Source organism: Podarcis gaigeae, assembly GCF_964106915.1.
Source record: "Podarcis gaigeae genome assembly, chromosome: 7".
NCBI lineage: Eukaryota > Metazoa > Chordata > Lepidosauria > Squamata > Lacertidae > Podarcis > Podarcis gaigeae.
This window is the reverse complement of record NC_139683.1, coordinates 70,937,988-70,965,029: the sequence shown is the minus strand read 5'-3', so window position 1 is coordinate 70,965,029 and position 27,042 is coordinate 70,937,988. Positions and strand designations below refer to the sequence as shown.

The 27,042-nt window shown below is 41.2% G+C and overlaps 1 long non-coding RNA gene across 6 annotated transcripts in view; it reads left to right on the top strand.

Moving 5' to 3' along the window:
• LOC310848417 overlaps window positions 1–27,042 on the top strand; it is a 249,342-nt gene that overhangs the window by 215,070 nt on the left and 7,230 nt on the right. For 2 of the 6 annotated variants that reach the window (XR_014566343.1, XR_014566344.1), the window contains exons 1-3: window positions 12,017–12,064; window positions 14,922–15,028; window positions 17,209–17,327. This is a non-coding gene — a long non-coding RNA (uncharacterized lncRNA). Of the gene's footprint in view, window positions 1–12,016; window positions 12,065–12,352; window positions 12,396–14,921; window positions 15,029–17,208; window positions 17,328–20,858; window positions 20,937–27,042 lie in introns of those variants that run through there. The other 4 variants (XR_014566341.1, XR_014566342.1, XR_014566346.1 and 1 more) reach the window with 3 other exon arrangements.

The window sequence follows — 27,042 nt, the reverse complement described above, 5'->3', positions numbered from 1 at the left end:
GTGAGGAGTTAGGACCCATTGCCTGCCAAAGAAGGGAAAGGATTCTCTGGCAAAACTAAGGGCCTTAAGATTATATCTGCTTCTTCTGGTTTTGTTCTTTATTTTTCTCAGCTTTTAAATTAAGCCTGTAAAAGCCGCTTTGGTAGTCTTTATGGACTCTCTGAATCCAGAAGAAAAAAAACCACAATTGTCATGACTCTGCATCAACTTGCACACCCACTTCTATTTTTCTCATGCATCTGATGGCAATGTTCACAGGTTTGCTGTCTCTTTCAGACACTCATCTGCAACAGAAAATCCTCACTTTTCACAGAAGTAGAAAATTACAGATATCCCTACATCAACTGTTATTTAGATTAATGTGTTCAGTGTATAATGCAAAGCTACACAAAAGGATGGGCTTGGAACAGATTGCTTGGCACATCAAGAATCTTTAGAAAATAAACAAAAGGAATCGATAGGAGGGGAAAGTTACATGGTAATTATGAACTGTGGATTCTGTTGGGGGCTGCAATCTTGGTAAATTAGGCATTTCTCTTGCTCCTGGCCTACTTTGAAGTGCACGAGCTGTGCAAAGCCTGCTTCTGGAGAAGGAGAGTGAAGAATAAGAATGAAACACAATACATATTTTGGTGAAGGTTCGGGCAGATGTATTATTAACAAAACCTATTACAGTGGTACCTTGGGTTAAGTACTTAATTCGTTCTGGAGGTCCATACTTAACATGAAAGTGTTCTTAACCTGAAGCACCACTTTAGTTAATGGGGCCTCCTGCTGCTGCTGTGCCACCAGAGCACGATTACTGTTATCATCCTGAAGCAAAGTTCTTAACCTGAGGTATTATTTCTGGGTTAGTGGAGTCTGTAAGCTGAAGCGTATGTAACCCGAGGTACCACTGTATATAGAAGCCCTATACTGGGGCTTAGGTAAACATTCCAGGAGGGGATGGTGTGCATGTCCACACAAGCTGCTCCTGCAAGTTCAGAGGTGATGGGCAGCTTCGAGGGCTGTGAAGCCATTCACAACTTCTGGGACTGTGAGCTGTAGCCCTGCAAGATTTAAAGATACAAACCAGCACTTTGAATTAGATCCAGAAACAAATGGATACTTGTTGTAGATATCTCATGAAAGGTGCTTCATAAGAGTATCGCTGCATATAGGTGTCTTGCCCAGTCTTTTGGTACAGTACATTAATCAGCATGTCACCAAATCAAAAGCAGCAGAGTAAGAAGTTGAAGTCTCCTGTGTGCACCACTTGAAGTTTGCTTATATAAGATAGATAAGACAGGAAAGCATTTGAGTGCTTGAATCTAGGAGAGAGTGATTCTGGTACTGAAGCATTGTTCAGTACAATTTTACCTTGGTTCTCGAACGCCTTGGTACTCATACATTTTGGCTCCTGAACACCAAAAACCTGGAAGTAAGTGTTCCGGTTTTTGAACTTTTTTTGGAAGCTGAATGTCTGACACGGCTTCCGCTTGAGTGCAGGAAGCTCCTGCAGCCGATCGGAAGCCACGCCTTGGTTTTTGAATGGTTTCAGGAGTCAAACGGACTCCCAGAATGGATTAAGTTTGAGAACCAAGATTCCACTGTACTTATAAACTGTTTGGTCTAAGGAAAGCTAGATTTTCTGGAAAATATTGCAATGTTGTGGGGCAGCCTTCCTCAAGCTGATGCCTCTATTGGTTTTTCTACACCTCCCATTGGATGGGGAAGGATAATGCACGGACTTACTTCACATACATAAGTTCAATATCTACACACAGAGAGACACCCATCGTGCACAATTCTCTAGTGCCAATAGATGCAGGACCTACACAACGCAATCTGCTCTCTGAGGCAGCAAAGTAAATGTCACACACAAACTAAAATGCACAAGATTCAAGGTTGCTCAAGTTACTTTAGTGCCTGAGGCAGAAAATCTTATAAGCACCTCTCCTACCTACCCTTTGACAGTAACAACAACAACAACAACAACAACAAATGTTCTTCATGACAACCCATACCAGCTAGCTTATCTGGCTACTTCACTCTGTCTAACAGTAGGGCCGGCCTTACAATAGCGATGAATGAAGAAGATGGGTAGAGTTAACCAATGGCACTGGAACATATATTTGAGAAGTGAATGCAGGCCTTAAGGAGTGTTGCTGTATTAATAGTTCTTTCATGTCTCTCCACTTCTTCAGATGGCAGTTTGTCAGTACAAAAGGAAATTCTTTTCCTCAGCTTCTCTGTGGCCTTTAAGTCCTGCTTCTGCCCAAACATAAATTCAACTATCATAACCCCCTGAAGTTTCCATAACTGTGAGTAAGTCTTCAACTGCTGAAGTTATTTCTTACAAATCTCAGTGTTCATAGGGGTTAAAAGAACACCCACAACAAAGGTGACCAATTTCCAAACCTTCTCTAAAAGACACCTTTTGGAGTGAGGAGGAAAAAGCCGAGGGAAGTTGGAAATTGCTAACGGCTCCTTTAAACCCAGGGTTGAACAATCAGATGTGGTAACAGCACACAGTTTTTTAATGGATGCCTGATGGAGGGGAAGAGAAAGGTTTTATTGGATGCAAACTGTGGCCAGGGGAAAAAACTTTAAAGTGAATAATTTTGCTAAAAATATACTATATTCTTGAGCATACAGTCAGCATGATGTAAACTGACAAGATTTCAGAGCTGCGAACTTGAATTTCTCCTGAAAAGAACTGGTCTGATCTTGTCATTAAACACCCAAGGGGTTCAATCCAATCCCCAGTATCCCTTATACTAATCTGCATTCCCAACATCACCCTTTATTATGCACCTCAGTGGTTACCAAGAGGCCTTTGTCAGTGTCTTAGAGCAAGTGGTTGAACGGCATAAAGGGAAGTGTCTATAAATGCCTCAGATGCTATTCACAATGAGAAGGAAAGGATAAGACAATCTGTAATGCTTGTTTGGTGTTGTAATTAAAGTTATATCTTTACAACCCATTCTACTTTGGCTCAAAGCAGCTCATACTAATCCTAAAGGATACAGATAAAATGCAATGATAGATAGACAGACAGACAGACAGACAGACAGACAGATAGACAGACAGATATAGATAATACGGCAGCAGTAAAAATCATCTTACAATTAAATTGCAGTCAGCAGAACTAGGGTTGCCATATGTTCGGAATTTCACAGATATGTCTGGGCTTCAAATGGCAAAATTAGCAACCGGGGGGGGGGGGGGGTGGAATCTTGAAAAATCAGCAAAATGTCCTGAGTATCACTCTTTGCCTTTTTGGGGGTGAATTCCCAAATCAACTTTGAGGTTCAGCAACTTTTGGGGGCGATTCCCCAAAAGAAGCTCAACAATTTTTGTGTCAGGATTTTTACTTCTTGAAGTATGGCAACCCAAAGCAGAACCAATGAAAACATCAGCAACATGAAATTAGTTTAAAGCAGTGCTTTTTCTGGAAAAAATTTTTTAGGGGTACTCTCATTTTGATGAAAGAAAATCACAATTTTATAGTTTAGATCGGGGAAAATAAATACAGTAAATTCAACAAAACTGACCAATCACCATGCTAGATTCCAACTCCTACTTCACACATTAAATGCTCGCTTCCATCTGAGACTCATTGTGACAGGAAATGAGGCTGCCATTGGGGGTAGCAACAGAACTGATGATTCACCATGCTAGATAAGAAACTGAAAAAGTTAATGTTTTAGTTTCCTCTCCTGTTAGATTCACAAAATGTTTAGGGGGATGCGTACCCCTGCGCACCCCAAGAAAAAAAGCACTGATTAAAAGGTTCCAAAAATGTATAAAAACCTATTAAAAAGCATGAGATAATAAGATGGACTTGGCTTGATGCTGAAAAACATAGACACTAAATGTGTCGGGTAGAGTACAGAGCTTAGCTGCTACCACTGAAAAGGCTTTCTCTTCTTAGCCTCTTCAGAAAATGGGGAGCATCTGAAAATGATTAAATAGTTGGCAGTTTCACCTGGCACATGGCGTTAGTAGCAGATAGTGTGGTGGAGCGTTAGCACTCACAAGATCTCCAAAATGTGGGGAGAGGATGGGCAAGGCGGCAGTAAGGGTGCACACGCATGGGGTTTTCGGATTGGCTCAGCTGGTATGCTTGTACTCCACCAGTCTTGTCATTTCAATGACACAAGCAATCAGAGGTCAGGTGAGTGCTGTCACTCAGGGGCGTAGGAAAGTGGGGTGGAGGGGTGGGTCACCCCAGATGCCATCATGGAGGGGGGGTGACAAATGATCAAGGAACAATTACTGCCCTACTAGGGCGGTTCATAATTTTTATTTTTAATTTTTTAAAAAATGCCTGCTCCAAAGGTCTTATCTTACTACACTAGGGATTATATAGCTACATATGAAATTTCATGCATATCAGTTAATATCTTGACCCTCCTCCACTAAAATAGCTGTTTACTTGGCCGTTTTCCTATGTCGTGAAGGCCGAAATTTCAACAAAGCACGTCCCTTTGCTAGACGCTTTTCGGGCACCTTTAGGCAAGCTTACCTAGGTGCTTAGGAAGTTGAAGTAATGTTAATCTTAATATTTTAGCTTTTGTATGCTTTAAAGTAGGATTGTTAATTTTTCTTGATTTGACTGTTGTGGGGTTTTTTGTTTTGGTAAACCACTTTGCAGGTTTTTTAAAAATAAATTTTATTAAATAAATAAACAATAAATATAAATAAAATAACACAAACCAAAACACAATCCATCCTGTAGATTTAAGTATCTGTCCATATCAGAAGCTCAGAATCCACATTCCTTTGTAAGAAAATATAAAATAACTTAAAACCATTTTTGCAGGCAAAAAAAATAAATTAATAATTCAATGTGTGTGTGGGGGGGGTGACAAGAAATTTTCCGCACCAGGTACCACCTGTCCTTCCTACGCCTCTGCTGTCACTCCATCATTTGCTACTAGATGACAGTCCTTTGGCTACCCGATTGTCAAATCATTTCATATTTAAAGGTTAAAACACTCTGAATTGAGCCTGGAAACAGAGATGGTAACCAATGAAACTTTTGTAATATTGGCCTGATACGCTCTCTCTTTCATTCTAATGAGTTAAGAGTAGTGCTCCCCCCCCCCCCTTAAAAATGTTTAGGGTACTCTCATTTTGACTCAAGAAAATCACCATTTTATAGTTCAAATTGGGAAAAATAAATACAGCAAATAGACAAAAGTACAAAGATTCACAAAATGTTTAGGGGTATGCGTACACCTGCGTACCCCCAGGGAAAAAACCCCAAAACACTTGTTAATAGTGTTGTATCAATTTCTTACTGCTTAATTGTATCTTTGCTATTTTCTCCTCTAAGGAAGTTCAGCTGTTCATGTAGCACACTGTGATTCTTGTTTAAAATTTTAACATGTGTTACTTAAGAGAGGGCAGTGGGTGCACTTGCCCTAGGCCTTGGTCGGGGGGCACCAGGGGTCTGCTGGATTTACTCTGTCATGCCAAGTGTTTATAACTTTATTCTAACAAGACTCCTGCCCGGGGCCACAGGTGAGCGCTGTATGGGCCTGCCTATAACAATTAGCATGTGTGGACAAGGGTACACGGTACCAAGGTACTCAGTAGAAGTGCAACAATTTCTATGTGGGAATAATCCCTACATTTCTGTATCCTTGACAGGCAACATACTCTGGTTAGTATTATGTTGCTAATGGCACGGACTATGTCAGAGACTGTGCTGAGGAGGGCTGCACTGACGAGGAAGGTGGGAACCTCCCCCTCCTCCTGATCCGGAATCTTCCCATGAACAGGAAGACAGTACAGATTTGGAACAGTGGTTTGCAGAGGGACGTAGTTCAGAAGGCAAAAGCTGGGAAATACTGAATGGGTAACAGCTAGGAGAGGAAACACTGGAAGAAAGAGGGTTAACAGATTCAATGTCTCTGGAAAGCATTCCTCCGCTCTTCCCATAGTCAAGAAGAGATCGGAAAGTGGCAGAACAGATAGCACACAAAGCACAGAGGGTACAAACTCAGATTACAAGACGTAGAAGTGACGTAGATTAATAGAGACTTAAGAAGGTGGAGTCCTTAACTGGGAGCACCGCCATTCTAGGAGATTTGGTTCCTTGTTCTCTCGCTGTGATTATTAAAGTATCTAACTGGTAAGAAGACTCCTTTTCCTTTGTTCTACTTATCTGCTGCAACAGGGGGAGGAAGCCAGTTCCCTGAAGCCTGGCAGACTATTACTCACTGCAGGGATGTGAATCTGCTGAACCTAAGCAGATCTTGGTCTGGTCTTTGGCTGGATGGGAGACATGGGAACATGAAAGGCAGGATAAAAATATAAGAAAATAAATAAATGTTCAGCCTAAATTCATAACTAAAGAGCAGCAATCCTTACCCCCACATGACTGGTGTTAGGCAGTGAAGGTAGTGGCTTATGTTGCCACTGGCATTCCATGCCACTGACTTCACTTACGACATATATGATGATGGTCATAATCCAGAACAAAGTTGGCAAGCTTCAGACTATCGTCTTCCATTGGATTAATGAGGTAGAAAATAGCATTCTAGAGATATAAAAGATTTTTTTTTTGTAATTCCCTCCCAGGAGGTGTTATTAACTCTGAGAGACAGCAGTCCACAGCCATGAAACTTAGGCTCAATCTGCTAACAATGTGTCTAGGCAAGAGCTGTATCCTCAGATTTGGAATGCTTCTCTGAATAGGAACCAGACATATGGTGGTGTTATAGGTTTGTCAGGACATTAATTTAATAAAAAGGAAATCTAAATCCCAATGCAAAATTCTACGAATGCCATCATTTAAAATCCAAAGCATTACTGTACTAATAACAGTCTCATCCAGCTCACAAGAGGCTATTTAAATGGTTAAATGACAAGGCTCCAAGTCCCATCCTTTGATCAATTCAAGTTTAAATGCCCCCAAAGCAATGTACTGTATTTGAAGGACATTTGTTCTGCTCACTTTGATATACCTCGTAGTAACTTGTGATTTAAGCACATTGGAGAAAGAATCATATGTGACCTGAAATATAGAAGAGGGCAACTCCTTCCCAAATTTCCCTAAGCACCACCTCTAATTTTCATGCTTCACAGTGAAAGCAAAACTCATACCTCATTCAAAGCCCTTCCATTTGTCCCAACTAGAGTGGAAGCATGTCTGGAGGTGACAAGAGTTAGGGTCTGTTCAATGGCCAACAACTTCCAAGTTGCATGAAGAAGTGGCCACTCAGGCAAGAGACTTGATAACACAAGGATGAAAGAATGAGGAAATCCCGACAAAGGAACAGTGGCAAGAGAAATTAATGAATTATGCAGAACTGGCCAAATTGACTTACAAACTGCAAGACAAGGACAACTGTGACTTCAAGGAGGAATGGGAACTTTTTACAAACTATCTAAAAAGACAACAAAATGAACTGGACTCCTTGGCAGGTTTTGAATAAACATACAGAAATTTATTGGTTGCTAACATGATGGATAGATATGTAAGGATATGTACAATTTTATAATAAGCAGAGAAAATATGTGAAGAGAAATCAGGGAGAGAAGCTGAGGGAAGTCCTTGGTGGGGGTGAAGGGGGGGGAATAATGTATATGGTTTGATAATTTGTTATGTGGAAATTGAGCAATAATTGAAAGGGGAAAAAAAGATGTGGCCACTCATACAGGATTTTCAGCACCTGAAAGTGTATACTGCTTTCAGGTGAGTCTTCTCACACATTCCTTTAAGTTTAAAGGAAAGAAGTGATATGTGTGTATCTGTGAGCCAGGTCTTTAAGATCACTTCAGTACAACAGATACCAAATAATCAACTTCATTTGTGGCCATGTTTAACTTTTTAGCCTGTGGACTTTCTCAGTTTGATTGATATATGTTTGCCATCAAGAGACAGCCATTACATATATGAATGGGTTAATTCTCACCACCTTCCCTTTTCATGCTGAATATCTTGCCTCTAGCTTTGGAAGCAGTCAGTCATGGCATTGCTCTACAGGTTTCGGAAACTGTACACCTTTTAAAAATCACCTTTCTTCAACGTCCCCTTCTCTGCCCCCTCAGGTTAAGCTTCTCAGGAAAGAAATGGTTTACAAAACACATGCTGTTGTAAAGGTTAACCTTCTGCCATCGCTATCTGATTTCAAAGGCCAGCTAAAAGCAGATGGGATTAATGTATAAGGGAAGCTATTAGAGAGAGGAAAGGGGGTAAAATCCGATACACAGAAACTGTGTGAACATATCTAAAATATTTAAGACTCCTGCTAAGAACAGAAAGTGCAGTTAGTTCCACTATGGCTATTGTTTTACTGTCAAAAGTGGCCAACAATAATGAAGGTGGTCAGCTGTCAACCCAAACATCATGCTTGCTTCTTGAAAATTTCTGAAACAGTGCACGCCCTACCATTAGGCAGAGTGATGTTCCCACCTCAGGCAGCAGCTGTTGCTGGGAAGGCCACAGCAAGCTTCCAAATGGTTCCTTTTTCAAAATATTGCAGACTTGTGCAGGACCACTGGTGCAGAAAGACAGAATTTTTTAAAAAAGAACTTAGACCAAAAAACTGGATATGATTGGTTCAAAATTGGGAAAGGAGTACAACAAGGCTGCATATTGTCTCCCTGTTTATTTAACTTATATGCAGAATTCATCATGCGAAAGGCTGGGTTGGGTGAATCCCTAGCCGGAATTAAGATTGCCGGAAGAAATATCAACAACCTCAGATACGCAGATGACACAACCTTGATGGCAGAAAGTGGGGAGGAATTAAAGAACCTTTTAATGAGGGTGAAAGAGGAGAGCGCAAAATATGGTCTGAAGCTCAACATAAAAAAAAAAAAAAAACCCGAAGATCATGGCAACTGGTCCCATCACCTCCTGGCAAATAGAAGGGGAAGAAATGGAGGCAGTGAGAGATTTTACTTTCTTGGGCTCCGTGATCACTGCAGATGGTGACAGCAGCCACGAAATTAAAAGACGCCTGCTTTTTGGGAGAAAAGCAATGACAAACCTAGACAGCATCTTAAAAAGTAGAGACATCACCTTGCCAACAAAGGTCCGTATAGTAAAAGCTATGGTTTTCCCAGTAGTGATGTATGGAAGTGAAAGCTGGACTATAAAGAAGGCTGATCGATGAAGAATTGATGCTTTTGAATTATGGTGCTGGAGGAGACTCTTGTGAGTCCCATGGACTGCAAGAAGATCAAACCTCTCCATTCTGAAGGAAATCAGCCCTGAGTGCTCACTGGAAGGACAGATCGTGAAGCTGAGACTCCAATACTTTGGCCACCTCATGAGAAGAGAAGACTCCCTGGAAAAGACCCTGATGTTGGGAAAGATGGGGGGCACAAGGAGAAGGGGACGACAGAGGACGAGATGGTTGCATAGTGTTCGTGAAGCTACCAGCATGAGTTTGACTAAACTGCGGGAGGCAGTGGAAGACAGAAGTGCCTGGCGTGCTCTGGTCCATGGGGTCACGAAGAGACGGACACGACTAAACGAATAAACAACAACAACAACAAGACCAAAAAAAATGGGTGTGTGCTGGCCTTCCTTTCCCATTCCCTGAATATTTGATGGAATTGGGAAAATTGACTGAGGACTTATCCACAATTACTTTTACCCCACTGTATCCAGGCAGAGGTCCATGTCAGAGTTTGGGATTTATTTGTTTTGCACCAAACTTTCTCCGCAAAAACCTGCTCGTTAAAGCTGAATTGGAGCAAATGTCCATTTGAGTTTTCCATGGATTGATGCTTGCTCTGGTTGAGGTTTAATGAGTGGGATTTTGCAGGGAAAGCTCTGCAGCAAAACCAAAACCAATCAAACAAACAAAAAACCACAGTGCTTCAATGTGGAGCTTTAAATCAGAGGAATGGTAAGTGTGGAGAAACCCTGAGGCATTAAGCCATCTGTTTGTGTCTGAGGTTTACACAACTGGATTCCTTCTACAGTCTGCATGCTGATAAGTCCATGTTTATCTGTGCAAAGGACACATGTATATCTTATTTCTTCTTCATACATGCACATAAATCCTGACCTGACAAGGGTATTCATTTAAAGGTGATAACTTCTGCCTTTTGGGGGGTATGGCATAGTTAATGGAGCCACATAATAAAAGCAACCCCCCATTTATGAGCTCACATAAAGAGGCTTTGGCTGCTTCGGACCAGCATAGTGGTAAATGGTAAATGAAATTTTATGACACTATTTTTCACTGGCTCATGTTAACCAGCCTAGTACCAAGGCTGTAAATTCCTCAGTCGCATTACAATCTATATACACTGTTAAGCTCCTCAGTAAGCAGTTATTTATTTATTTATTTATTTTAAAAGGAAGACACACAAAATAAATTATTAACATTTTAGTTTACGACAGCAATGAAACCATTAAAAGAATGGACAAACTATGATACTTATTTATGCTTATGCCTTCCTTCCTAACCTATTAAAAAGTTCCTTGATTTACTTTTCAAATTAAAAAAAAAGTATTTCTTAATAGTCTGATGTATAAGCAGTTCTGCAGGCTCAGCATTGTGTGTGGTGTTTATATGTGTCTGAATTTACAGTGGCCTTTGAAATGAGCATTAATAGAGTTCCATTTGCGGACATCAGGATGAATAATCATAAAAAAGTGCCTGCAAAATCTAGCAAGTGTACATGAGGATGAGTGTTTGGCAAGAGCAGGGAAACTACTTAAATATAATTGAACTCACTTAACAGATTTTATGTATCAATCAAATGGCTTTGTTGTTGAAGAAACCCCCAGTGTTAGAAGAAGATTGCTAGCTTGCTTTTCCTTCTTACTTATAATGGGCTCCATCTTTTTCTGGAACAACATTTAAGTTTCCCCAACTCTTTTTCTTGGCAATCTAGAATTATAAATCCGCTGAGGAGAACAGGAGGTATATGTCAGTCATGTTCTATCTCCCTTCTCTCCCTTATCACCACATCTGAAATGATTCTCTTGGATATTGACCTATGAGCTCTGTGATCCTAGGAACTCTACCATTGGGAGTTCAGAGAAGATGCACATTGATTTTGCGATTGTATGTAAGATTAAACTCCATCAGCAATATTTGTATGATCTGCATGGGCTTTCATATTATAGAGAATTTCTCCTTAAAACAAAGGCATCCAGAAGAAGTAAGAAGAAATATTCAGATCACAGTGTAGGACCAAAGGATTATCCTGGACACAAGCAATAATGCATTGCTATATTCTTTTGCTGTAAGTGAACTGATGGTTGAGTATTAATACCCACAATAAGAGAAATTACATCATTAGTGTCAGGATGCTGTCAGCGGCTCCCAGCTGGTTGCCCAGGAAAGTATAAAGACAAGGAAAAGTTTCTTACCGTCCTTTTTTATTTACAGAGAGAGGTTACAGGACCAGCCTCTTGAATAATGGCATTGTCCCAAGTGAATCTCCAACCCCCCATCTCTTCCACTTCCTCATTCATCACCAACATCACCATCTCCTCTATGGGTGCTGCTAAGTGCCCTTTGTCTTTGAGCTCTTTGCTCTCCTACTTTTAAGGCTCGCTGGGTTCTGAGAGATGGAGGGTCTGGAATGCTTTCTAATGACAGCATGTCAGCCAGGTGTTGTTCTGGCTCTTCCATGATTTCCCAACATCCCCCCTCATCTGCCTCTGAGCTGCTACCTCCTTCAACCCCCTGTTGTAAATCTATACTATCTTCCTCTTCCTCCCTGGAAGTGTCAGGATGGGGAGGAGGTATCCACTGTTCCTCCTCTGCCCGGTCCCTGACAATTAGTTTTCTTTAACAGTGGAAGCCAGTTTTCAGATTATACACAGCTCTTCTTCAGGCTTTGATTATGAGAGCAAAAAATAAACATCCAGTAGTCTAGATAGAAACATCTGGGTAGTCAGGCTGATAGTTACTCGGTTGCAGAAGTTTGCTGGCCATTGCTGTTGGCATGGAGATAGTCTAGGCTGAATGCAAATATGCCATTCTGATGTCATGTGTGATGTCACAAAGAGGATATGCTTTAAGTCTTGGTAAAGCCAAAAGCAGTTAACAGTCAGACTGCATCTCAGCACTGTCAAGATGGATCTCCATAACAGGCGATGAATAGATTTATTTGGGGGATATATTAACTTTTACTATTGGGGGAAAGATTTAGATTGGTTTGCCAGTTTGTAAGCCATCAAGTTGAGGCTAATAAATATATATTCACAACCCTGTACCCATCAAATTATTGACTTTATATGTGACTTTGGGACTGATTCATACAACCACATTTCCTTTCTCTACTCTATAGCAGCTTTTTTCTGTATTTGGAAAAAATAACCCAGCGAAAAAGATAAGGAACCGAGAAATAAGATCTGGATGAGTATGGTGAGGATCTAAGCTTTACAAGTGAGGGGGCTAGGAAGATGATCCAGCATAGGAATGGTGGGTGCTTCATATTATTGAATTCCTGTTCCACAAAGAAGAAGCCTACTCTGGAATAATGTCCAATGTATAATTCTGCTGGTGTTGTTGTTGTTATTATTATATGGGTGTACTGGTTTTCCAAATAAAAATTCATGTGAGGTAGCTTATGTATTAAGAGTACATTAGCTATAACTCCCAAAGAGCAATTTAATTTCAAACTACTATACCACAAAGTTAATAAATGCAGCAGTATTAGATCCTAAAGGCCCCACTTCCTGATGTTACTTAAACATATTCTGCAAAGCCTTCTAAAAACAAATAAACAGTAATGCAGGAGTTGAGAACATTGCCTGGAAGTAACGGTAGAAGGTATCTGGGAAAAAATTATTAGAATCTATTGGGAGACTCCCCTTCTATGGATGGAATGCCTATTCAAATGAAGGACAGTATAAGGACATATGATCCTGTTGAACAAGATGTACAAGATGTAGTAAGTCACTATGGTGGTTGTTTTTTTTTCTGTGGCAGTATTCTATTTTCTTCTCTCGCTTGCTGCAGGAATAAATCCCCTCTTTCCTTATCTCTTACCGGAGCCACATATCTGTTTTTCCCACCTGTAGAATCTAGGATCAGATGATATCTGCCTCCTAGCCCGTTCTGAAATTACTCTGCACGCCATGAGTACCAACAAATCTGCACTGGTCCTAAAGACAGTTAGCAGCTAAAAGCAGGATTTCTGCGAGGCACAATTATTTTCAAATATTTAATCCCATATGTGATCCAGCAACGTTGGATTTTTGAAGCACCACAATACCTTGGGTGAAATTTAGATGAATATTATTATGACATCAAAGTATTTGGTGCAGAAGTGGGATTAGAGTTAGAGTGGCTTAGCAGGGGTGGGGAAGTTTGATGGTACAGGGGAGTAATGTGAGGTCTTGACCAGCAGAAAAGAAAGTCCGCCCTATCATCCAGCGAGTCTTGGTATGCTTCAGGAGCCTTCTCTTAAAATCATTAATGTAATGGTTTGCGAGTGTATATATTCCAGGATGTGGCAAACTATTATTTTATTCAGCTCTCTCTTCCCTTGTTAATATCATTCATTACATACATAATCCAAGTCATCCAACTATGTCCTCTGGACAGTAAAATCATAACTGTCAACTTTTGCCTTTTCTTGCGAGGACTCCTATTCAGAATAAGGGAATTTCCTTAAAAAAGGGGAAATGTTGACAGCTATGAGTAAGATACAAAGGGGAAAGGGGGTGGGGAAGTTTTAAGAAAGAGAAAATAAACAAAGACAGCAAAAATCCCCCCTCCCCCCCAACCCCCACACATAAAACATAAAACACATCATCTGAAACCACTTTAAAATCAGCATGAAACCCAGCAAAGAGGAAACTGGTGTAAACAAAAACCCCTAAAGTGATGGATGGATTCTGATTTAAAACTTGAGAAACAGAGGTTTAACTCAGGCCACTAAAAATTATATTGTGAGTGCTAGGTGAGCTTCTCTGGGGAAGCCATTTCGTGAGCACAGCACGACCAATGAAAAGGCCCTTTTTTTAGAAGTCACCAGTCTCACAGTGATTTGTATCCTATGCAGCATTTATTAAGCATCCCATCAGCGCAAGGATTTCTTCTTGTTCAACAGGAGTTTCCTCCATCTCCTCTCCCTGTGAACCCCCTAAATCTGTTCTATGTTTTCCTCCAACACTCTGGAGCATGGGGAGGGCATGGGGCGCGTACCAGATGCGAAAGGGGAAAGAGAATCCTGCTGTCCAAATGGGAATCCTTTCATTGACAAAGCACTTACTTAGCACTACACTGGATACAAAGCTTTACTTCTAAATATTTTGTTTCAAACCTAATATTGGTTATTTTAGCAAGTAACCATCTTGGAAATCCATTTGTACATCCAGACTGTAACCCCCTGTACATAGGTAAGAGCTACCTTTGTTGCCCCATCCCAGAAGGTTGTCCACCACTGAATGCAGTCATTGGACTAGACTGTTGTTGTTGTTGTTTAGTCGTTTAGTCATGTCCGACTCTTCATGAACCCCTGGACCAGAGCACGCCAGGCACTTCTGTCTTCCACTGCCTCCTGCAGTTTAGTCAAACTCATGCTGGTAGCTTCGAGAACACTATCTCATCCTCTGTCGTCCCCTTCTCCTTGTGCCTTCCATCTTTCCCAACATCAGGGTCTTTTCCAGGGAGTCTTCTCTTCTCATGAGGTGGCCAAAATAGTGGAGTCTCAGCTTCAGGATCTGTCCTTCCAGTGAGCATTCAGGGCTGATTTCCTTAAGAATGAATAGGTTTGATCTTCTTGCAGTCCATGGGACTCTCAAGAGGCTCCTCCAGCACCATAATTCAAAAGCATCAATTTTTCGGCGATCAGCCTTTTTTATGGTCCAGCTCTCACTTCCATACATCACTACTGGGAAAACCATAGCTTTGACTATACGGACTAGACTAGAGGAATGGAAAAACAGTTCTCCATCCCTGTTATGCAATGAGATGCTTGATTTTTTTCCCCCCCAACAGCTTCAACGGTTTGGAGCAAAACCCCTGCTCTACCTCTCTGACAAGGTTTCCTCTTTCAAGAATTCAGAGAAGAGGAAAAGGCTTTGAGGAAACATCCCCTGCCGAAGGTCAGTGGAAGCCGCCTGATGTAGTTGGCAGGCAAGTTCAACGCGTTGGGTGGAATGAGAGAAAACTGTGCAGGTTTTCAAAGCCTTAGTTCTCACTGAGGTGGTAGACCTGTGCCAAGTCAGATTACAGAGGGGAGCTCACATGAGTGAATGCTGCTCTTTCTCTGGAGATACTCCATGACTTCCTTGGCAGAGGTTAAGCCCAGTAAGAGAAACAAGAACTTTATTTATTAGTTTGACACTACTAGGTTAAAAGCATTGAAGCAGTACATAATACAGAGATTCTCCTTCAGAAATCCTCTTGACAGACACCGCTAGGAATCATATAACTCTTTTTTCCTGCCAATTCCTATATAGCCAGCCAATGTAACCAAGGACTCATCTACATTTCTTCTTGACCTGTGCCTAGAAAGCAGTTTTCTCTTTGTCCTACCACTTTCCTCAAGAAAAAAAATACTCTTTAGCACTGAATCCGAGCAAATTCCAATCTGCAGAAAAGCCAATTGACATTCACTCCAATTCTACAATAAAGATTGGGTTTTCCTGGAGGAGAGAGGTAGGACAAGTGGAAGTCTGGATGAGCTCCTACTCTCAACTCCTGGCTGAAAGAAGGAAGCACCATTTTTAATGCAATGAGTGCAGCCTCTCAGATGGCCATAAAAGCAGTTGAATCTTTAGGCAGTTATGATGTCAGGCTGACGCCATCTTAGATGCTACTCATGATACAACACTAGGTCAGGTTTTCCATAAAGCATGATAAAAAAGGGATATCAGAAGCCATCATTTCCTATACTGCCTTGCAGTCATCAAATGCAGTGCAGTTTCCATCCCACTGCAGTTTGTCTTCCTTCAAAAAACATGTTTTTCGTCTCCCTGTCCTCTGTGGCAAAACTTAGGCAATTAATTCTGTAATTGACAATGTCCTTGCCTTATTCCACCCTGTTCATGTCACTGCAAAGGAAACATAATACAATTGTAGAGGAATGTAGTGAATTGCTTTATGTATAATCTGTGGACGGAAAGCAACAACAGTGAATACCAATCATATTTATTGGATTGATTTCCATTTTGGGCAGACAAATAAGCAAACAATGGCAACTTCTGCTCCCCCTTTTTTTGTCAGAATTTTCTGACATTCTTTAGATAGAACATGCAACTTTGGGCAACAGTTTTCTGTATTTCTTTCTTTCTTTTTGTAAAGGCTCTTTAGTTAAGAGTGGCGGTGGGGTGTATTTTACTTTTTCACTTCACAAGAGTGGACAAGCACAAATGCAGCATGATTCTATTCTGACACTAGTGGCTGGACTAAATAGGTTGTTTTCCAAAGCTACGAATGAATACATCTACACAGTCGTCTTCTGCCAGCTTAGTTTTTTTATGAGTTTACAAATCTACTATCCTCATATGTTGGGAATTTTATGAAAACTTGGAATAAATATCAAATAAGAAATTCCCTCCCAGAACACCTGCGTGATTTCTCCTCTCTTATTTTCTTCAAATTTTTATAGTGTTGCATGCATTGCTGCACTATCTGTTTAAGTGCTGGTTACTTTAGGAAATATGTATATAAAATAGTCCTGTAATATATGTACAGTGGTACCTTGGTTTAAGAACTTAATCTGTTCTGGAAGACTGTTCTTAAACCAAAGCATTCTTAAACCAAGACGTGCTTTCCCATAGCAGCGGGGACTCAATTTACAAATGGACCACACTCAACAGGAAGCCTTATTCCAAGGCAAAGTTCACAAACCAAAACACCTACTTCCAGATTTGCAGTGTTCTTAATCCAAGTTGTTCATAAACTAAGCTGTTCTTAAACAAAGGAACTACTGTATAAGAATGTGTACACAAATGCCGATAATATGCCAGAGTTGTTCATATTTTTAGTAGAACTGGCTGAAGAAAAATAACTACCTTTTCAGGATCAAGGGGTGAGAGAGAAATTATAGAAAAAATCCATGTGAATAAGCTTGACATCAAGATTTTTTGAACAGAACATCTATAGTTGCCTCCTCAGTGGCAAAATATAGTTTGTCTCTTGGCAAGAACCTGTTATCAATAATGCCATCCAACTTGCCTCAGGGCAAAATCTCATGAGATCATTCAGTCTACATGTGTGTGTTTTCTCTTCCAATAAATTGATTTTATTTTTTTACTTTTTACCATTCTTCTTTTTGCAGTTGTTCCTCATTCAATGTTTCAGGGCAATAATTTGTGCTTTGGACAATCTGTTGCTGGTGGAAGAATGCCTGGGCAAGCTCCTCCAAACATCTGACAGAGCAGACCATCTGACAGAGAGGTAAGAAAGTTGTCAGGTTTGGAACCAGGATACTTTTGTATATATATTTTTAATTAAATAGGTATTTGATTATGGGCAGCAATGCTAATAATTGTTTCATTTTCATATATTACAAACTTACAAATCTTTGCATTTGGGGCTTCTTGAATTCCACGCTGATGTAATGAAAAGGTCATAAAACAGCTCAGAGTGTTGCTACAAGGACCTACTGTGTGTTAAGTATAGTAATTTAAATCACTGAAATTGTAAATGCTTGTATGCATTACTATGTGTTTAAATTTGACTGGTTGGTAAGTGAATTCTAGAGAGTTCTCTAGTCATTCTCATGTGATTTACTAATGTTGGTCACATGGGAGGTACCTCATGAAGGAGAGATTCCATTCTATGTGAAGCAGGATGGCTGTGTTTTGAAATCCACTGTGAACACTGCTAAGTTGAATAGAGTGTTGGAGTGCATTTTCTTTGCTTAAAGAAAGAGATTAAAGCTTCAGGAGAAGGTAAAAGTGGAAATCTCTAATAGGAGTTGCAAGGTATGGCCAACTGAGATACAGATGGCTGAGTGCTGAGCTCTCAGAGGAGGAAAATACAGTTGTTTCGAAGTTAGAAGAAGAGACTGTAAGCCCATGCTTCGAGAAGCATGCAACTCTAAACATTATGTTTTAATTCATCTGTAAGTTTCTGCAAGTAAAGTTTTTGAATGTTCAAGTCTGGACATTGGCTTAATTTCCAAAGAAGGGTGTCAGTCATATATATGATTTGAGCTTCTTAGCTGTGCTTTCGCTATTCTTATTTCAACACTCTGTGTATGCATGTAGCAGGAAGGAATTTAAATATTATGAGATTCCCACTCCCCTTAAGCAGTACAGTGGTACCTTGGGTTAAGTACTTAATTCGTTCCGGAGGTACGTTCTTAACCTGAAACTGTTCTTAACCTGAAGCACCACTTTAGCTAATGGGGCCTCCCGCTGCTGCTGTGCTGCCGGAGCACGATTTCTGTTCTCATCCTGAAGCAAAGTTCTTAACCCGAGGTACTATTTCTGGGTTAGAGGAGTCTGTAACCTGAAGCATATGTAACCTGAAGCATACATAACCCAAGGTACCACTGTATGTCAGTGGGTAAGAACAGGCATTACAATGCTCTTCTCAATTAAATGTTCCTCCTCCTCAATCACAGTAGATTTCCATTGCAGAGCTAGATACTAAACATGCTTCCTGTCTCTGCTACAATGGCCATATACTCTCTGAGTGTACCATGTATAGGACTTGGAGAGAAAACCACTTTCCCCTCATATATTTGAGGAAATAATTTCTTGGAAATATGCACACACACACATATAGTAGTATGTCTTCAGCATATCAAGGAAGAACAGAGCAATTGAACATTCCATGCTTCTTTCTAGAGTATTGATTTTACAATTGGACTGGTTGCATCTCACCACATTGAGTGCCCCCCCCCCCAAGAAAAGTGCTGAGGGACTTTATTGAGAAATGTACAGAGGACAACTCTTTCAACAAAGCCTTTTCAGGCATAATATCAGAAATGTAAAGCATTCAGGAAGAACTATGGGTCACATTTAGCATGTGTGGCAGGCTCTAATTTCTCACCACTAGATGACTCAACAGTTGGAGATTTCTAGCTTTACTAAGCCCAGCACAGAACACTGGCAGAGTATTATGGTTTGTGTGGTACTTGTTTTTGCAATCTCAAGTGAAGGGCAAAAACTAGGTGTTTATTCAGCCTCTTCTGGGAAGCTATACGTGGTTGGATGAGCTGAATTTGGCTTGGTTGAACACAGGTTGTGTAGGTGTGCTGTTAGAAGACTCTAGTAAGAAGCTCATCTTTGAGCTGATGTGAGAGAAGAATTTCTGTTTGTGATAGTTGATTCTGTTGGCTCATTCATACATGCATACCACCCTTGCTGCCACAGGTCACATCATGTGTGAACCAACCCTTAGTCTGGTTTAAAATAATCCAAGAAATTCATGCACATAATTCTCAGAAAATGTTTTCCCCCCAATAGAATTCTGTGCATGAATTTCTTGATTCCTTTTAAACCTCCTACACTGTTTATTACTTTTGGAGTGGAATAGGACAAAATGGAACTTTTGTGTATCCACAAAATAAAGCATTTCATAAACTTAGATTCCAAAGTCCATTTCTATCCCTTAAATTTACTGATGTGATGGCAAATAATGCTGAGGAGTACTGAAGATATGGATTGATAATATTCCTAATCTAGCTGATTTTTTTTGATAAAATTGATCTTTTTCTTATGCCCATCCAATTTTACATAGTTGCAGAGAATAACTTCTGCATAAGATTATCATGCGATAAACCACTTTCACACCTTATTGTCTACTAAGGCAAACATAGCCTACCGGACAAATTATTGCCTAACAGTCTATAAAATACTCAGGCTCAGTTTTGATCCGCAGCCTGCCAAACCATAGTTAGGCACACTCGCTCCCCTCTCCTTGTCTCCCCCTTCCTCCTTCCTTACATACTGGTTTAATGAAACCACAGTTAGTCGTTATGTCCAAAATGGGAATTTATACTTCATCACCAGTTAATTTTTTGAATGGTAGGACTATGATCTTGTTGCTTAGTTGTTTAGTCATGTCCGAGTCTTCATGATGCCATGGACCAGAGCACACCAAGCACTTCTGTCTTCCACTGCCTCCTGCAGTTTGGTCAAACTCATGTTGGTAGCTTTGAGAACACTGTCCAACCATCTTGTCCTCTGTCATCCCCTTCTCCTTGTGCCCTCAATATTTCCCAGCATCAGGGTCTTTTCCAGGGAGTCTTCTCTTCTCATGAGGTGGCCAAAGTATTGGAGTCTCAGCTTCATGATCTGTCCTTCCAGTGATTACTCAGGGCTGATTTCCTTAAGAATGGATAGGAAATCATCTTAGTTTCCTTCATGAAAACGATTCACTGGCCCGAGTATGTGGTCATACCCCTTTGTTCTTAATTCTAAGTGTACGTGGTCCTGCTACTCTGTACCTAGTCCTAGCTGGTAGACCTCATGGTTCAAGTAAAATGAGAAGCATATGCCAGAAACCTCAGTCTTGTCACCCCTGGAGTAGAAAGATAGAATCTTTCTCTGCTTAAATCGGCTAAGGATGTTAGGATTAAGACAAAATCTTCCCCCACAATGGTGAGTTTTGGGGTGGGTTTTGTAAAAGGGAGGGGGATGTGTTGAAAGGTTTCAGGTAGCACTTCCTGCTGTTGGTGTTTATCCCTTTGAGTCTTAACTATAAACAGCATTTTTGCTGCTCCCTAGAGTCCTAGTTGCAGGGGAGCTGTTTTGACAGATGTCATCTCCCCACTCCATAAGAATTCCTCTGGGGGGGGGGGATGTCTTGTGATGCAACACTGCATATACATTTGGGGGAGGGGTGGCTCAAAATAATAATAATAATAATAATTTTTTTAAATAAAATATATAGGGAAGAGATTTTTTAAAAAAGATAATTGTTATTAAAAGTTTTCTTAGGTTACAAAAGTATGTGCATCGTCTGCTTTTTCAGGTTTTAGAGTCTTGCGAACAAGACTTGTTTTCCCAGTATTAGTTCACTTTTATCAATTAAACCTCTAATGTCTCCATGCTACAGAATTCAAGCAATTTTCTTAGTAAATCTAGCAGATGTTTAAAGATAACTTCTGCCTTTCCTCTCTCAGCATAACATCCAGAACACTACCCTGTTGTGTTACCGACACACTGTGGCAAGAATTAATGAGGAAGTTCTCTCCAGGGCACAACAGATTGTGTCCGGAATTATCAAGGTTTCTGGAGTCTAATCCAATGGTACTAAGAATTTTTATTTTATTTAGAATGGGCCATTGTGAATAGTCAGTCCTTTGCATCTGAGGTACTGTCATGGGCCAGCTATGAGGTGTTTCAGATGCTTGGAATCTGACAAGTATCATGAGAGGTCATGGTTTCCTGAGAGGAGGACAAGGAGTGGAGAATTATGTGAAAATGTTAAGGTCAAGGCATGCTCAGTACAATCCACTTGAGAACTAAAAGCATTTTTCACCTGGGGAAATCTTCCTCTAGAATTCATGCTTAATGAAATTAACTTCATCCCTGAATTAACCTTATCCCTTTTATCACAGGAAAGTGGTTGTTGAGGAGAAGGCCCACTGCAGAAAACAGCCCTAGGGCAGGAAGGAGCAGAATCAAAAGGCGCTGTTGCAGACATGGGGCTGCCGGAGCTCAGATGTTCCTCTTACTGAGAACTGCTTCACTTTGCTAAATTCTCCAGAACGTGGGCACATAGGAAGCTGCCTTGTACTGAGCCAGATCAATGGACCATCTAGATTAGTATTGTCTACACAGATTGGCAGAAGCTCTCAAGAGTTTCAGGCAGCACATCTGTGGCGTTTGCCCTCCTAGGTGCGTCATAGGGAAAGGGTTAAATGAGCGTGAAGTGATTGGCCAGTGGGAACCCAAGGGGAGGAGTTAGAGTTAGAGTTGGAGTTGTTGGGAAGTCAGTTGGGAGTTGGAGAAGGAAGAGGGAGGATAAGTCTGTGAGTTGGTCGAGTTGTGTTGTGAGAGAGTGAGAGAAACTGATAGGATGAGTCAGATAGACAGTTGGGATAATCAGTTAGCAGTTATTTAGGAAAGGTATAAGCCGGTATAGAAACTAAGATTAAGAAACTGACAAGAAAAATTATCTGAAACCATAAACTTGCTAAGGCTTATCAAATAAACTGCTTATTTGATTTAATGTTAACAACTCTCTGGACTCTGTGTGAACCTGAGAGAACCGGGTTGGTGGCAGCGGGGAAGCAATCACAGTGGTGGCACAGAGATCAATAGACTGTCAAACGTCCAGGGACCCTGTGTGATCACCACAACATCTTTCCCAGTTCTGCCTGAAGGTGTCGGAGAATGCACCTGGAAGCTTCAGCATGAAAAGCAGATTCTCCACCACTGTCATTTCAATTTGCTTTTCCACTTCGAAAGCTCTGCTGCCATGAGGCAGGGTACTGTGGCAAACTCCACAAACTGGCTCTTTTGGCTTAAGACACTCCTTGAATGCCTGGCCGCAGGGCACCCTCATAGGGCTCTTGAACAGGGCAGTGAGTCTAGCCACTCAGCAGCAACAGCAGCCGCCATTGCCCCATGTTCCCAGGAGCTCACCTCAGCCAGTGCCATCTTCTCCACAAGTCACTTCCAAGAGCCTCTGCTGGCAGCGCGACAGCGACGCTCACCAACAAACCGGGAGGGGCTTCCTTTCCCACTGAGCTACAACCCTTCCTCATTATCTTTATGTGTATTATCTTAATACTTTAAGAGTATTATCCTCTTAAAGTTAGACGATCATGGCACTCTAGCCTTGACTTAAAACTAAGGCACATAACCCCCAGCTCAGACAGCAGATGGGGAATTATTATTATTTTTCCTCACGTGAAGCTCCCGCTTTAACTCCTAGACATCACCAGCTGAAAGGGATGGTGAGGCCTCAATTCAGAGCAAGCAGTCACCTGACCATCTCAAACTGGGCCAGCAAGGAGATTGAGGCAGGGTCTGTCCAAGGCCCTATAAAAGGAGCAGGTGCTGATGGTAGCTGTTCAGCAGTATCTGGAGCAGAGGCAGTTTTAGGGGAGTACTTGGCGCCATGCTTCAGGGGGCACCAAAACAATGTTGTAGAACAGAGCCCAAGAGGTGAGGGGGCACTATTTTGTGTGTGTCGCACAGTGTGCCACTGAAATTTGAGAGCCCAAAGTCAGCTACTTTCTGGAAGGTCATAGATGGGCTGCCTCTGTTCTAAAACACCCCATGTTTATATTTATCAATAGGTCTCTTTACGTGTTACACGTGTGTAGGATAATCATAAGGAAAATGTCTGTTTAAGTGCGCCACACAATCCAGATGCTCACAAGCTTCCTCACAGAGAAAGATGGGCAACACTCTGGTAAGCTACATGCGGTGATGCTGTGGGCAACGCTCAAAGTGTGTCCCCAGCCAACTCCTGATTGTCCTAAACCCACCCACACACACACTTAACTCAGGCATAAGACTAGACATACATGTAACTCAGTCACAGACTCTCATGCACAGATTTCACATGTATGCAGCCACACAAATATATCTACGCAAGTCCATATCTCCCTCTGTCATACATATGATTTAGACAAGCAAGTCAGTATATGATAAGCCCATTTAGGCACATTTAAGTTGTGCACATTTAACTTTACATGCTTGGCAATTTTTTAAAAATAAAACAAAATAAAAGGGGGTGGAAAGGGGGCAGACATCTAGGAAAAAAGACTTTGGCAATCCTACTCACCATTGCATCCCAGGGACTATAAGGAATTTTGGCTTTAGGCACCATCTCTGGAATGTAACTCCCACGTAAGCTGCAGGCTTACTGTGTAGGACTGCAGCCTGAGAGAACCTCAGTCTTGCAACTTCACTAAACTACTGAATGAGATAGTATCTTAACCACATGAGTTTTTCACATAATGTGGGGAGTCTCCATGCCTTCACTCGAAATTCTTGCTGACAACTTGTAATGCAATCATGATTACTCCTTCTTTACTAGATAAAAGCAAAAGATATTATTGTATTATTATTATCATCATTATTATTATTATTTGCACTTAAAATTCTTTTCTTTTAGAAAACGTAGCCAAAAGCTACTATCTCACATTCTGCAAAAAACAGTGCATGCCAGATCCACAGCATAAACAAGATGCCCTATGGAAGATGAGTCAGTGAGGCATCTCTCCATTGTGAAGAACACCCCTCAAGAGTTTTTTGTTTGCTTGCTTTTTTGAATCAGTCAAACAAATTGTTCTGGCAGCTGCTTCCTCTCCCCACCCCCAGCATCGAAAGATCAGAAGCAGGATACTTTGTTGTTGTTGTTGTTTAGTCGTGTCCGACTCTTTGTGGGCCCCATGGACCAGAGCATGCCAGGCACTCCTGTCTTCCACTGCCTCCCGCAGTTTGGTCAAATTCATGCTGGTAGCTTCGAGAACACTGTCCAACCATCTCGTCCTCTGTCGTCCCCTTCTCCTTGTGCCCTAGTTGATACAAATTCTCGATAATATTCTAAAAATATGTATCTCAGATCAAGGGGCATTCAGCGTACAGTTCCTGCCACTCAGTTATTGATCTAGCTGTTCATTGTACTGTGGGCCTGAGAAGAAAAACTCATTTGGGTTGGAGGGATTGTATGCCACTTCTCTCACTTGTGCTCTTTGTTCTACCCAATAAATTACTTTCTTTCCGTATAGGCATTGCAAGCACAGGCCAAAGGGGCTGCCTTCTACCTTTGAAGGTGGCTTGGAAGCTACGGTTAGAAGCTGTGGCCTTCCTCCAGACAGAGACAAGTCTCAAAGAGCATACAATTCCTATTTTAGCTCAAGCTCTCTGACTTTGCTTCTAGGCTCAATTTAAAGTGCTGGTTCTGACTTTTTCAGACTTATCTGAGGCCTGCGGACTTCGGGGAGCATCTCTGATACGCACTTTCCTCTTTCCTTGCATCCTGCCCTTTTGGGAGGTGAAGACTGCAGGGGTTTCATAGCCTGGCTTCTTCTGCCGAGACAACCACATAATAGAATGCTCTTGCTAGTGGGGCTTCCATCGGCCCACATGCTGATGGCTTTCTAAAGTCAAGTTATTATTAGATGGCTTTTTTCAAATGGGTTTCCTAATGGAAAACTGAATGTGTGTTTAACTGCTGTGTTTGTTTTGAATTTGCTTTATTCTCTTCTATTCTGTTCTGACTGTGGCTGCTTATGGGTGACTTTGTATTTCTGCCATTTTATGCATCTTTCACGGTTTGCAATTGTTTCTTTGTTTTAACCAGAGTGCCGTTTTGGGATTCTGCATTGGGGACTGAGAATGTAGTTGATAAATGCTTAAACAAAGCAAAATAAACCTGGTTCCCCCATGCTCTGAGGCAGTGTACGATAATGGTTAAAGTGCTGAATGGGTTCAACTCCCTGCTCAGCCATGAAACACAATGGATGATCTTGGGTCAGTAACTATTGCTCAGCCTAAGCTTATAGTTGTGAAGATAACATTGTTTCACAGGAACAAAGGAAGTTGTCTTATACTGAGCCAGACCATTGGTCCACCAAGATCAGTATTGTCTACCCTGAATGGCAGTAGCTCTCTGGGATTTCAGACAGGATTCTCTCCCATCTCTACCTGGGATTTGACCTGAGCCCTTTGCATCCGAAACAAATTGTTAAACGAAACTCTATAGTTAGTTCATATTAGTTCATAGTTCATATTAGTTAGTACATATTAGAAGAGCTGAGAGAGGGTGACTAGATAGAGTAAAGGCTAAGCCTATTGCTTCCTCCTAAAATCTTCTTTGGCAATCGCTTGTAGCCGAGTAAGATTGTCTTCCATGAACATGATCTTAACAGTGAGTCCGTAAGTGACTGTGGAGGCCAATTCTGGATCCACACATCCTTCCACAGTGGGGACATAGGTTTCTGGGTAGAAATTGATGACGGTGAGGGTTTGCCAAGCATGCCTTCCTCTTAGCACATTTCCCCCTTTCATCCTGAGTTTGAGCGTCTTCAAAGCCCATGACACCTTTGGTAAAGGCTGTTCTGAACCTGGGGTTAATGATCCTTTAGCATCAAAGAACCAGGTGTGAGAATGCAGATGAGTGGGGCTTCTCTGTGTTACAAATGACCAGAGCTTAGGTTAGCAAGGTTAGAAGAGGTGGGATGTGACCATTCTTGGGGACAGGCACACTGCAGGGCAGGGATGCTGCTTCCTTTGGAAAAAGCTGGCACTGATTCGGATGTGATGCTCAGAGCCCCCTCCAGAGTAGGCACAGGTTGTATATAAACCATACAGCATAAAAACACCACAGTCTCCACTGTCTCTCATTGTCCAAAAGGGAGCATAAACCCTGGTATGCACACCTGGTACCCCTGGAATCTTGCACTGCTCAAAGATTGGAGTGGTGCATAACAATATTACAAAAAAATATTAAAACCGGATCCACAGTTACATCTAAAAATCATGGATGGTGCAACTGGTGAGGCCATTTTGCTGAGCATTTTTCCAGGGGAGGGCTGAAATTCTCTGGCAGTTCAGTAGCTAAAAATATATATTTAAAAATAGAATATTATTTTCTAAGAAATAAAGACTCAACTCTAATCTTAGCATGGCCATTCTGTGTTGTTCGAGTCTGTTTCTGTTCATTTCCATATGAGCAAAACACATAAAAGAAATGATTTGGCAACTTTGTAGTGACTGAAATGTACATGGGATCCAGACTCGAGCTTATAAAAGGACAGCAATGCTATTATTATATGCCGCCACAGGAGAGGGTATTTTGCATTTAATGATTATTTACAGCACAGGTTGATGGACGATGATTCCTAGTTTCAGACCCTGGGATATTGCGCTTCCATATGAAATTTTTACATACCCTGAAATATTGTGCCATGAGTGACACTTTTCATGTGTTGTGCAAGTTGTCATTTTGGAATGAAGTTTTGCAGCAGGGGGTAAATAAGGAAAGCTTCTGCGGGCTGCACATTTGAGTGCTTCAGCTCGTCTCTCCGAAAACTGCACATTTGAATCTAGGCATCAGGAAAAGAGGTTGCTTTTGCTATTATTTCCAATGACATCCTGCATTGTTCTGCCTTTGTTGCTTCTTTGCTAAGGGGCTATGCAAAGGGCTCACTGCTTATCTGAAGAAACTTCAAAATGGAGATTATTGACATTGA